The sequence below is a fragment of the Symphalangus syndactylus genome, chromosome 13 (assembly GCF_028878055.3).
Source record: "Symphalangus syndactylus isolate Jambi chromosome 13, NHGRI_mSymSyn1-v2.1_pri, whole genome shotgun sequence".
Lineage (NCBI taxonomy): Eukaryota > Metazoa > Chordata > Mammalia > Primates > Hylobatidae > Symphalangus > Symphalangus syndactylus.
Genome location: NC_072435.2, coordinates 124067350 through 124080113, shown reverse-complemented (window position 1 = coordinate 124080113; position 12764 = coordinate 124067350). Strand labels below are relative to the sequence as shown.

At 44.0% G+C, this 12764-nt stretch overlaps 1 protein-coding gene across 2 annotated transcripts in view; it reads right to left on the bottom strand.

Moving 5' to 3' along the window:
- TMEM132C (transmembrane protein 132C) overlaps nucleotides 1-12764 on the bottom strand; it is a 452086-nt gene that overhangs the window by 307414 nt on the left and 131908 nt on the right. Inside the window, exon 1 of one of the 2 annotated variants that reach the window (XM_055237229.2) lies at nucleotides 6424-6578. The exons of the other annotated variant lie outside the window; for it this stretch is intronic. The gene's annotated coding sequence lies outside the window, so the exon portion shown is untranslated. Of the gene's footprint in view, nucleotides 1-6423; nucleotides 6579-12764 lie in introns of those variants that run through there. 2 annotated transcript variants of the gene reach the window in all.

The following is a 12764-nucleotide window of genomic DNA, read 5'->3' as shown; positions in this document are numbered from 1 at the left end:
GTATGTACATAAATGTTTTTCTTAACTCTGTCCTCAATGAGATCCCAAGAGCAATAATCACCTCTAGCACCCAGATATTGGTTTCTAAATACCATTCTTCACTAAAAGAAACCAGGACTCCTTGGAAAAGTGTCTCATTCCTAGTACAAGAACCTGGAACACCTATCTTATTGTGTCAGAAAAGAGGAAGAGCCCTTAGAATGATAAGAATATGTCCAAAGGATGCAGGAACAGCAGCACTGAACACATTGAAGATAATTTGACCATCAAAATAAATAATGACATTAAAAGATTGTAAGCCATTAAATGAAATAAGAATCTATGACTTGATGATACTGTCATAAAGTCAGATCGAAGGGACAGTTTTTCCTTATAATATGATCCAAACTGATCATTGGCAACATTCACAGTAGTGACTGATTCAGGCAAAGATCATAAGTGGACGCTAAAACTAGCTGGTGAGAGTTTCATGAGTAACAGGAGATTCACATCATCTTAAATTGTCTTCAAACAAGGTAGCCCCAAGTTCTTCACTGAATTACAAAGGAAACACTGGTAGGTTTTGGTGGAGAAACCTGGCAGGCAGTGCTTTAACCAAGTGACCAAAATTGACATCACCAGGAATGCGGCCAACAGAGAACTGTCCCCCGACATGCACACACAGAGAAGAACACAATATCAGTTCCCTAGTATTTCTGCAAAAATTTGCATAATTTCATCTAATCATGAGGAAATGTCTAAGTTCATTCTATGAAGTAATTGGCCTATACTCATCAAAAATGTTGAGGTCATGAATTAAGAGGAAAGTGGAAAGAACTGTTCCAGACTTGTGGATAAAAAGACGTCTAAAGATACACCAAACTGAAGGCAACACATGATTAGAAATTTTATTTTCCTATAAGGAATATTTTTGAGACCATTGGCAAAATTTGCAATAAGCCTCTAAAGTAGCTAATAATTTTGTAACAATGTTAATTTCTTCATTTTGATAATTGTACTATACTTATATAAGAGAACATCTTTATTTTAAAAAATATATATTCAGGGCCAGGCGCAGTGGCTCATGCCTGTAATCCCAGCCCTTTCGGAGGCCGAGGTGGGTAGATCACAAGGTCAAGAGATTGAGAGCATCCTGGCCAACATGGTGAAACCCCGCCTCTACTAAAAATACAAAAAAATTAGCTCGGTGTGGTGGTGTGCACCTGTAGTCCCAGCTACTCGGGAGGCTGAGGCAGGAGAATCACTTGAGCCCTGGAGGTGGAGGTTGCAGTGAGCCGAGATCATGCCACTGCACTCTAGCCTGGTGACAGAGTGAGACTCTGTCTCAAAATACATACATACAAACATATACATATATATATATGTGTGTATATATATATTCAGAACTAGTGATAAAGTGACATTATGTTTGCTTGCAATTTACTCTCAAACAGCTTGGGGTGGAGGGGAACTCAGGTGAAAGGAACATGGTCAAATGTCACCATTTGAGGAAACTGAATGAAGGGTATACGAAAATTGCTTTTACTATTCTTGTAACTCTTCTTTAAGACTCCAACTGTGTCAAAATAAAACTGTTCATTGAAATAAATAAAATGTAAGTAAGACATCTTGGTCTTTTTTTAATTCCTCATTTCTTCCTTAGAGATTTTTCCTGTTTATGTTTATTCATTTGTTGGAAAAAACAGTAATAAGATAAGCCATTTTTCTCATGTTACTCAAAAATAATGAGCCAATGCCCCACCATATTATTATTCCTAAATTCATTAGATTCTTTGATAATCTTGATCCATTTGGGTGGAGAGTGTCTTTCAGTCATTGATCACCAAAGACACTATCTTGTCATCATCGTCTTCTTTCTCAGCCAGGGAGAAAGTGTTCATTATTAACTCTTCCAGGTAAAATGAGTTAGCAGAATGAATAAGCATGCCACCCTCTCTCCACTGGGTGGGAGCCCAGTTCCAAGGCTCGGGTCCTTCTGGCCCCCTACTGAGATTCAGCACACCAAGTGGCGATACTGATTGGAGCGTAAACCACATGCCTCTGGGCTGTGCATCTGTTCAGACCTGACATCGCAGACTGCTCACTCTGGGGCTCCACCCAGCCTGCGGATGGGTTTTGCTTGGCCCACAGTGCTTTTTAAAAAAGTCTTTATAAAGTGAAACTCAATTTTTTAAAACTGGGGAGTCTCTGGGTTTCCAGCTTGTCTTTGAAGATGGGAGGAACTGGAAACATTTGGGGTTTCTCCCTGCATGGCGACGATGGGAGGAGGTGACTTACAGCCCCAGCGTTGCTGCCATCCTACACTCAGCCCGCTGTGCGCCATGGTCCTGCCTGCTTGTCCGTCAGGTGCTTTTGAGTTTGAGATTCCTGATTTACAGGATTCAGCCGGCTAAGTCGCTGAATGCCGGGGGCTCACAGGCTCACCTCCAAGGTAGGAAAGTGCAGCATGTCACCCCTCGCTGCCAGGGTTATTTGAACCATCCCTGACATCAACAGAAGGACCACAAGCAGCCTCCTTGCTATTTGAATATTTTCTTTGCTAAGATCCCCCATGAGCTTATGCTACATGAGGGCATGGCTGAGAACTTGCTACACACTCATGACCCAGAAACTTCAACCGCTCCAGTTGGTAACTTTGAAAACCCAAGAAAGCCCATCTCCTGGCTTCTGTTTTTTAAAACCCCCAGAAAACCCAAACAAGCCTGCATTCGTATATTGACAGAGGAGATGGGAGTTGCTCTCTCTCCTTCTTTCCAGCCTTCCCTGCTGTCCCTTCCTCTCAGTGCAGGCTGTGCAACCCGCCAGCATATGGGGCAGCCTGGCTCTGCTGTCCTCTGGAAGGACCCTAATCCTTTTCCCGGCAGGGACACTGGCGAACAGATCAAAGCTGCCTTTGGTGCTGCAGCCAAACGGACTTGGATTGTCAAGATGGCTTTTCAAAGAAATAACATTCTCTCCTGTTCTCAGCCCAGAGGCCTTGTTCTGGGGTCACCAGCAACAAGGGCACATTCGCCTCCCTCTCTTTAGGGATGGCTCGGCACTTCCATTTTAACCCCCTAATTTCAGAATCAGCTTAAAACATTCACAAAAGGCCCTGCCGAGGTATGACACTCCAGAAAGAGCTCTGGCTCTCTGTCCTTAAACATGGACTATTTAGGCAACTTGTCATATTTTGTAAAAACCAAAAGCCACATCTGATGCTTTTATTTTGAGGTATTTATCCCAATCCAAAAAAATGCTCTTAAATCTTGAAGTGTAGGGACTTAGAGACTCATCTGTTTGGAGAAGGTTGTGAGCCAAGGGCTCTGTGAAGGGGCGAGGCACAGGATTCCAGGCCCATCTGCAGTGGGGACATTCGCCAACAGGAAGTATTTGTCAACAAGCTGTCTTGTCATTCTTCATTCTTCCTAGACATAAAGATTCCTTTTCTCTCCTTTTCTTAACTGGAAATAAGCCTAAAGGAAACCCGTTTTCTTTTAAGCAAATGCTGAGTTTACTTTCTATAAAATACAGATGGAGTGGGCTTGTGGTCTCACCTCCTGTCTTAGGGTTCTTTCATTCTTTGAACGGGTCACTCTTTATCCTTCGCATGAGGAAAAGTGAGAAGGGATGAAGTGAAGTGAAACCTAGCTCATTCCTTCCTGTTGAGCCTCATTCTGAACTCTTCCAGCTCATGAGAGATTTGACCTAAGAGACAGACACCGTAAAAGAAAGGAGCAAGGCCTTGTACAGTAGCTAAGGGAGCTTCAATTTCCATAAAGAGGAGAGAGAGACAGACAGAGAGAAAGAGAGATTGAGACTGGTTGATCTAGATATGTAGCATAACAATAGAAGGGCAATTAAAAAATGGCACCCCATCTCCTGTATCTACATGCTGATCTACAACCTTCGCATGAGACTTTGCAGTTCTCCCATCAAGAGGTGGAGTCAATTTCCCCACTCTTTGAATCTGGGCTACCTCGTGATTTGCTTTGGCCAAGAAAATATGGAAGAAGTGACAGCATGCCTATTCTGGGCCCAGGTCTCAAGGGGCCTTGCACATTTCCACTCTGCCTCTTTTGGACGCCTGATAGCAGGAAGAAGAACAAGCCTGGGCCAGCCTGGAGAAGAGACCACGTAGAGGGAAGCGGTGCGATCCCAGCTGAGGCCATCCTGCATCAGGCAGCCCATGCCCAGCCCCAAACAAGTGAGCAAACCCAGCCAAGATCAGAAGCCCCGAGACTCAGGAGGCCTTGGACATGATCAAGCCTCTGCATTTCAGGGTGTTTCATCATCAAACAAGCCCTGATGGAGCGGCCAGCAGTCATCAAGAATTGACCATATGTATTAGTCCACTTTCATACCGCTATGAAGAAATACCCGAGACTGGGTAATTTATAAAAGAAAAAGAGGTTTAATGGACTCTCAGTTCCACATGGCTGGGGAGGCCTCACAATCATTGTGGAAGGTGAAGGAGAAGCAAAGCCACATCTTACATGGTGGCAGGCAAGACAGTGTGTGCAGGGGAACTGCCCTTTATAAAACCATTAGATCTCGTGAGACTTATTCACTATCACGAGAACAGCACAAAAACCCACCCTGATGATTCAATTACCTCCCACCGGGTTCCTCCCACAGTATGTGGGGATTATGGGAGATACAATTCGAGATGAGATTTGGGTGGGGACATGGCCAAACCGTATCACCATGTTCTAGGTGTGTTTTTAAATGCTCTACATGTGGAATGTCAATTAGTTCTTCACAACAATCTTAGGGGGTATCATGATGACCACTTTTTACAGAAGAGGAAATTGAGGAATAGGGAAGGTAAGTAACGTTGCCCAAGATCTCCTGGTTGTAAGTGACGTAGCTGAAACTCATGCCTGGCTGTCTGGTTCCAAGTGGACATTCTGGTCCACTTGGCAACAGGGTTCACCTTGCTCTACTCCCTGCCTCCCAGGTGCATGAGGGTTCACTGAGATGATGCCTACGAAGTGTTTAGCAATTGCCCGACTCATAATAAGGGTGCAAGCAGGGTTATATCTTAATTATATCTTAGTACATCCTTGTTCCAGGGTTTTAAATTTATTACCGAAGTTTAAATACATCTTGCCCCTTCATATCTCCAGGGTCTCACGCATGGCCACTCCTTCTGCCTAATTAATTTCCATTTGGTTCCCAGATCCACCTCACCTCTTCTATTCATAGGAAGCCTCCCTGACTTCCGCACTAGGTCCAGTGCCCCTCCCAAAACACCATGCACCTCTCTTTTATATCTTTTCACACAGCTGTAATTTTATACTTGTTTGTGTGCATGTTTGGTTAATGACCATCTGCCCTAACAGACTGGAAGCTCCATGGGAAAAAGGATAGTGTGTTTATCCAGCAGAGTACCCTCCTGTCTTGAATACCATGTGACTCAGTGACAACTCATTCAACACTTGAGGAATGCATGGAGTTTGACCAATAGCCCAAACATGAAGCAAGCCAGATGGGGGACGAAGCCACTTCACAAAACATAGCAGTAAGGTGTACAATGAGGGAAAATGCAGACACCGTTTGTTGGAAGGCAGAACTTCTCGCATGTGGTAGGAAGAATTGGAGCCAATATCCACGGACATTCTGGCATCCAGTACCAGGGGATGGTGACTCTCTGCAGCCATTCAGTGTCAGTGCATCAGAGGTGTCGAGGAAACTTCACCTTCATGTAAGTACCTTCTTTGTCTCACATTTGCCTACTTTTAGAGCGTATGGTCACCCAGAAGTAAACTAACAATTGTTGCAGCAGACAAGAACAATCATTCCTTTCCCCAATAAAATAATGCACTAGCACCTGTCCATGGGGGCTGCTGAGAATTTATCAAGAATTTCTTGAGTACATACATGCCCAAGACCGCCTGGCGCAGCTCTCTGTACACAGAGCTTTCAACTGAGGGTGGTGTTTCCTAAGCTTCACATCTCCCTCAATCTCATGACATGAACCAGATAATGTATGCACTGTTAATCGGTCCAGGAGCTTACTAATAATTGATAACTTTATAAATTAAAATTGCAATTAATAATGTACTAATATAAATAATTTTGTTTAAATAATCTTACTGTAAATAAAAAACCAAGATCACATCCCCTAACTGCTGCCTGTCTATAGCTCTGAGCCATAGTTTGCCATTTCTTTGTTAAGCAGGGAGATTATCAAGTGTCGGGTGCTGAAGATACAGCGGCTGCAAAATGAGATTTTCTCTTAGATAGACTCAGAATAATTCAAATAATTAAGCAGGAAATTCTCACTTTCTCATATGGTTGAACAGGTGATTTCGCACCATGTCCAGGTATCTCCAACAGCCAAACACAGAGATGCTCACATGAACGACTCCCCGACGAAGCTATGCAGGGTCCATCTGCACCCTCACAGGCTGCAGCACCGTGTATGCTCCCTAAACTTACCTCTTATCTTGGGAAGCCCAGAGGAAGCAGATTAAGGAATCAGAGGTGGTTGCCAGCCTTTGCTGTGTGTTTTCTCCTAGAAACATTATCTCCTGACTGCAAGGAAACAATTCCAGGGCTGCCATGTCATTGCGAGTTCTGACAAATGTCTTTCCTCTTACTCCAGTTCATCTGCTTGCACCAACATCTCCCAGAAAGATAGGATAATTGAGTCATTTTTACTGACCTGAAACAATACCCCTGGAAAAGTCCAATGCTGGTTTCCTACAGCCACAGGAGAGAGCCTGGGGAGCAGCTGACAGCTGCACCTGCCTATCTGGCCTCCACGCGGACAGCACGTTCATTGCTGTCTCCCTTCCTGTTTATCCATTTTCTTTATCTGTACCTGCCTGTCAGCATTGGGGATATCGTGTCCTCCGTCGGTTGTTCATCAGAGAACTCTATCACAAAGCTGCTGCCGGAAATTGAGTTTTTGAGATTCTAAGATAGTGGACACAGGAGATGGCCACGTCACTCAATGCCCAGATAGGATAACACTGGGAGAATGAGCCTTTCCACTAAGGTGATGCACTGCCTTCGTCACAACGCTCACTTTCAGACGTGTTGACCAGGGATGGATTCTTTAGAGCTGATGTTCTCTGGGCTGGGACAAAAAGGACGGTTAGGACCTAAGGAGGTTGAATGGAATATGGCAAGGCCACGTCACTCAGTGCCCAGACAGGATAACACTGGGAGAACGTGCCTTCCCACTAATGTGATGCACTGCCTTCGTCACCGCTTTCAGACATGTTGACAGGATAGATTCTTTACAGTTGATGTTCTCTAGGCTGGGACATAAAGGATGGTAGGACCCCCAGAGGCTAAATGGAATACGGCAAGAATTCTAGATGAAGAACAACGTAACCAAAAGATCGGGGAGGGAAAGCTCAGAATCCCAGCATGTGGGCAGTGGGAAGTCCATCCAGGCAGATGGGATGAAGCCAGGGGTTACTCTAAATGGGGTGGGCAGTGGATGCCCACAAATATACAAATACGCCCACAAATAGAGTATTTTTACTAGGTCCTGCTTCCCTCTTGAATTGGATAAACATAAAAATAACATCCCCTGAAATAATCCACAGGCACAAGTGGACTTGTTTTAGGGTGTGCAAGGGACTTTCAAGAACAGCATCTAAGTCAGGGTTAAGGGTGATTTTCTTGAGAAATACTTGGTGACATCTGCAGACATTTTTTGGCTGTCACAACAGGGAGGAGCTGTTATTGACATCTAGTCGGTGGGAGCCAGGGATGGTTCGAAACATCTTACAAGGCACAAGACAGTGCCCCCACCACAAATAACTATCCAGCCTACAATGTCAATAGCACTGAGGTTGACAAACCCTGATCTAACCTGATCCACATAGAAAGCCTGAGGTAGTTTGTCAGGTATTACATACATAGGAAGAAACAGGGGAAGGACTTTAATCAAAGCCTTCTCCAGCCCGGCAAGAAGAAATGTATCACAGTGGTTAGGAGTTCACGGAGCGACACGAAGTTCAACAATGAATCCTTGTCCCACAACTTCCTAGATGAGGATTTTTTTTTTGTTTTTGTCTTTTGGAAAATACCTTAAACCCTTGAGCCTCAGAATCCTCATGTCAATGATGGGAATCACATAAGACCGCCTCACTTTAAGCAATACACTAAGCACTCAGCATGCTTAACAATTGGGAGTTGTTGTTGCTATTATCATAATCATTACCATTATCTCAAATACGTTCATCAGTTATAGTAACAAGCTTTTAAAACTACAGAAATAGTGGGGGGAAGGGTGATATCTATATGCGAAAAAAAAATTGGGTGATGTCTATGTGAGGAAGAAAAATCTGAAATTAAGGGAAGCGGGCTCTTTTCAGGACTTCAGAGGCATCTCCCGCATCAGACATCTCTGGTTTACTCATATGATATCAGACACCTGCAAAACAGGGCTTGCCTTTCTCCATACGCCTCAAGGAGAGCCCTGATTGGATTTTCCTTCCAAGTCACTGCAGCTTACTTGAAACACAAGCAAGCCTGAATATTTTTTCCTCTCTCCATTGGTGATTTATTAACATTCCCCAGACACAGAATGTCTCTCTCTGCTAAATATGGCTCATTGTTTCTTTTTTATTGAAACAAAAGGCACCTTGATAAATGGATTATTTGATTTCAATGCCTCTTCTGAACAAACCCTGAATATCCTTTGCTGAAATTACATAGCGCAGTTTGCAATTTCGTAACCGTCAAACTCTCCTTTAAAAGAGCAGGTACTTATATTCCCCTCTGAGCCCCTGGGGGGATATTTCCCCCCTTTTCTCTGGGAGCGCTCCATAATCACTCTCAGATGCTACTCAGACTCCCAGAAGTACAGCAAAGGAGCTGTGCCTTTCAAGTCTGCTCTAAAATCTTCAGAATCTTGGACTTCATCAGCACAAGAAGGGTGCCCTGGGTAGGCACAGAGGGAAATATTTACCAGGCGAAGTTATAAATCTAACATGGGCTGCTTTAACTGCATGGTGTCAGGGTTTCCGCAAGTTAAGCTCAGCCAATGGCTTGCCTGGCGGCCATGTGGCGGATTCCTCCACATCCTCCACCTGCCCTCCCCAGCTGACCACCCACAGTGTGGCTTGGAACCAAGGTCCCTCTGCAGGTGGGTTCTGATTGGCTCAGGCTGGGGCTCTCCCAGGACAGGTGCTCCTCTGAGGGACGGTGTGTCAGTTTCCCATGCTGCTGGAATGAATTACTACAAACTTAGCCATTTAAAACAACGCATATATATTTTTTCTTTCTATATAGTCCTGGAGGTCAGAAGTCTAAAATCAAAGTGTCACTAGGGAAACAACACACACTGGGGGCTAACGGAGGGTGGGGGGTGGAAGGAGGGAGAGGATCAGGAAAAATTACTAATGGATACTGGGCTTAATACCTGGGTGATGAAATAATCTATACAACAAACCCACATGACTCATGGTTACCTATGTAACAAACCTGCACATCCTGCACATATACCCCTGAACTTAAAAGAAAAGCTAAAACAAACAAACAAACCCTGAAGTGTCAGTAGGGTTGTGTTCCTTCTTTCTGCAGGCTCCAGGGAAGAATCTGCTCCCTTTTCCATTTTCTGGAGGTCACCTGCAGTCCTCAGCTTGGAGTCTCTCTCTTCTAAGCCAATACCTCGGCAGCTTCTCTCGCCCCTGACTTCCTGTCTCCCTCTACAGGGACCCCTGTGATGACATCAGGGCCACCTGGATGATCCAGGATAGTCCCCCCCATCTCAAGAGCCTTACCTTAATCACATCTGCAAAGTTCCTTTTTATTTGCAGCCTCTGGTGAGAGGGATGTAAACATCTTTGGGGAGGGTGGCATTTTTGATTATGACAATGACTGGAGGGAGGAACGCCACTGACATGTAGAGATCACAGCCAGTTCTGCTAGGTTTTCTGCACAGCACGAGACTGTTCTACAACCACAAAGAATTGCCAAGATTCTGCATGACGTTGCCCTACTGGACATTCACAGAGGTGAGGAACCCACTTACAGTGATCCAAGCAAAGAGCCGATCTTAAACATCCACTAAATAATTGGGAGAAAGGCAAATGATTTCATATACTGTACGTGTTCCAGAATTGCAACTACTGGGGTGGAGATCAGACTTTGATGAAACTTATCTAAAAAGTTGTTGATCCTTTTCCAAAATTACATCCACAATGTCCAATCTGCGTGTGAAATGCAACTTGCACCAACATAGCTATACCAGTCTGCGTCTGTGGCTGACACACCCATGGTGACTCTAAATACAGGAGCAAGTATCTGACTACTTCATTCGACCTTCTAGATGTACCTGTTAAAATATTACTTTACTTTGAATTATTTCTCCTGCCTATGACAGAGCACTATACTGATTTGTTTTTAATTATGTACATATGTAGGTTATCAAATCAGAGATTTCATTTCATGGCTCATAAAGGTGAGGGTTGAGAATGATTCGTGTTAACCCAGGGGTTGGCAAACTTTTTCTTAAAGGACCATATAGTAAATGTCTTAGGTTTTTGCAGGCTAGAAAACAAAAATCAATATTATATAGGTACTTATATAATCTTTAAAAAAGTAAATACCATATTTAGCTTGCAGGCCGTACCAAAACAGGTGACAGGCTGGATTTGACCCATGATCTGTAGTTTGCCATTCCCTGGTCTAAATCAAACAGGGCAATTCCAAGCTCATTCCCATTACCTGGTTCAGTTACACATAGGCCTAAACCCGTGATTCTCAAACAGAGGCAGTTTTTCTCCCAAGGGGACATTTGACAATGTCTGGAGATTTTTTCCATTGTCAAGAATGGTGCTGGGGGGCAGCCAGGTGCGGTGGCTTAAGCCTGTAATCCCAGCACTTTGGGAGGCTGAGGCGGGTGGATCCCTTGAGGTCAGGAGTTTGAGACCAGCCTGGCCAACATGGTGAAACCCCATCTCCACAAAAAAATGCAAAAATTAGCCAGGTATGATGGTGCGCGCCTGTAAGCCCAGCTACTCAGGAGGCTGATCGCTTGAACCTGGGAAGCAGAGGGTGCAATGAGCCGAGATTGTGCCACTGCACTCCAGACTGGGCAACAGAGTGAGACTCTATCCCCCACCCTGCCAAAAAAAAAAAAAAAAAAAAAAAAAAAAAAAAAAAAGAACGGGGTCGGGGGGCATCCTGTTAGCATCTAGTGGGCAGTCAGAGGCCAGGCATGCTGTTCAACAACCGACACTGCGCAGAACAGCCCGCCCACAGAGTTATCCAGCCTCAAAGATCACTGTGCTGGGCTGGGAAAGCCCTGCCCCAGGCCAAACTGGGCCAAGGACCTACAAGGAGAAGTGTGTTAGGGCTTCTGGGAAAGAAGGTCCCTCACTCTTAAGCAAACGCCTTTCACCCCGGGGGCCAATGAGTGAGCCAGTCTCCCCATAAATACTGTTATCCATCTGGAATCTATGCATGAGTACCCAGAGACAAGCTCAGCCATGGATGGGCACAGTGAGGGAATGGACCGTGCTTTTATCCCAGGGATTGGCCCAGTGAGGGGCCCGGGAGAAGCTCGCCTGGATCTCACCTTGCTGCTGCACTTCCAGCCACGTGAGCCAGTGGACTTCCTCAGCGCGTGAGGGTTTTCTCTCCCTATCAGCCAAAACTTCTAAGAGGACACACCTTGCTTGATCCAAACTGCGGTAACTCGGCTTTGCAAGTCATATAAAGAAGGAGTCAGCATACTTTTTTTCTGTAAAGGCCCAGGCAGTAGATATTTCAGCCTCTGTGGGCCAAATGGTGCAACTCCTCAACCCTCCTGTGACCGCAGCCAGAGACAAATGTAAACAAATAACTCTGTCTGTGTTCCAGTAAAACTTTACTTTTAAACACTAGAATTTGAATTTCACATGTCAAAAACACTACCTCTCTATTAAACAACACTTTTCCAACTAACTAAAGACATAAAAACAAAAAAAAAATCTCAGTTTTCAGACCACCACACAAAAACTGGTGGTGGGCTGTGTTTGACCCACAGGCCATGGCGTGCGGACCCCTGATAGAGAGGAAGCCTTTCCGAGTCGTGCTTCATGCATAGGAGAACTTTCTTAGTGTTTCTTCAGTGCATTTTACAATCTGAATTATAGACCAGGTTTGCCTCTTTGATGCAAAATGTAAACACGGTTTTTACTATGCCTCCAAAACAGTTTGGAAATGGAAACCAATAAGAAAAAAAAATCTGGAGGGATTTAGAGTTGTATAATATAAGCATTTACAGCAGAATTTAAATATCTGCATTTGCTGCTCACATAGCATATGGTTTGAGAATGTTTCACTGTATCTATTCAAAGAGAGAGGCATCCATTTATCACAGATGGTGGTATTATTTATGATGGAAACTTACATTAATCCTGAGAGTCCCAATTATCTCAATTCATGTAAATAAAAAGGACAGCATTCCTGTTCTTTATGATGGTCTTTTTCCTCAAAAATAAAGAGCTTATTTTTAATATAGTCCACATATTTTCTTTCTCACTAATTACAGATAACTTAAAAAAACTTGTATGTACCAATGAGTCATCTGCATTTTTCCCCCACATGTGAGTTTCATCTGCTTGCTAGTTAGCATCTGTAGTTTTGTTTGGTTATACCAGCATTTAGAATGATTACATTAATGACAAGTCTCAGGGGACAAAGTAGAAAATCCTTTCCTGATGGTTGAGTAAACAAAAAGAGAAAAGAATACACCAGAAGATAAAAGCAATTTTCTCTTTCATTTTAAAGCCTTTAATGTGTGAAAAGGACATTTAAACTGAGCTTTCCAA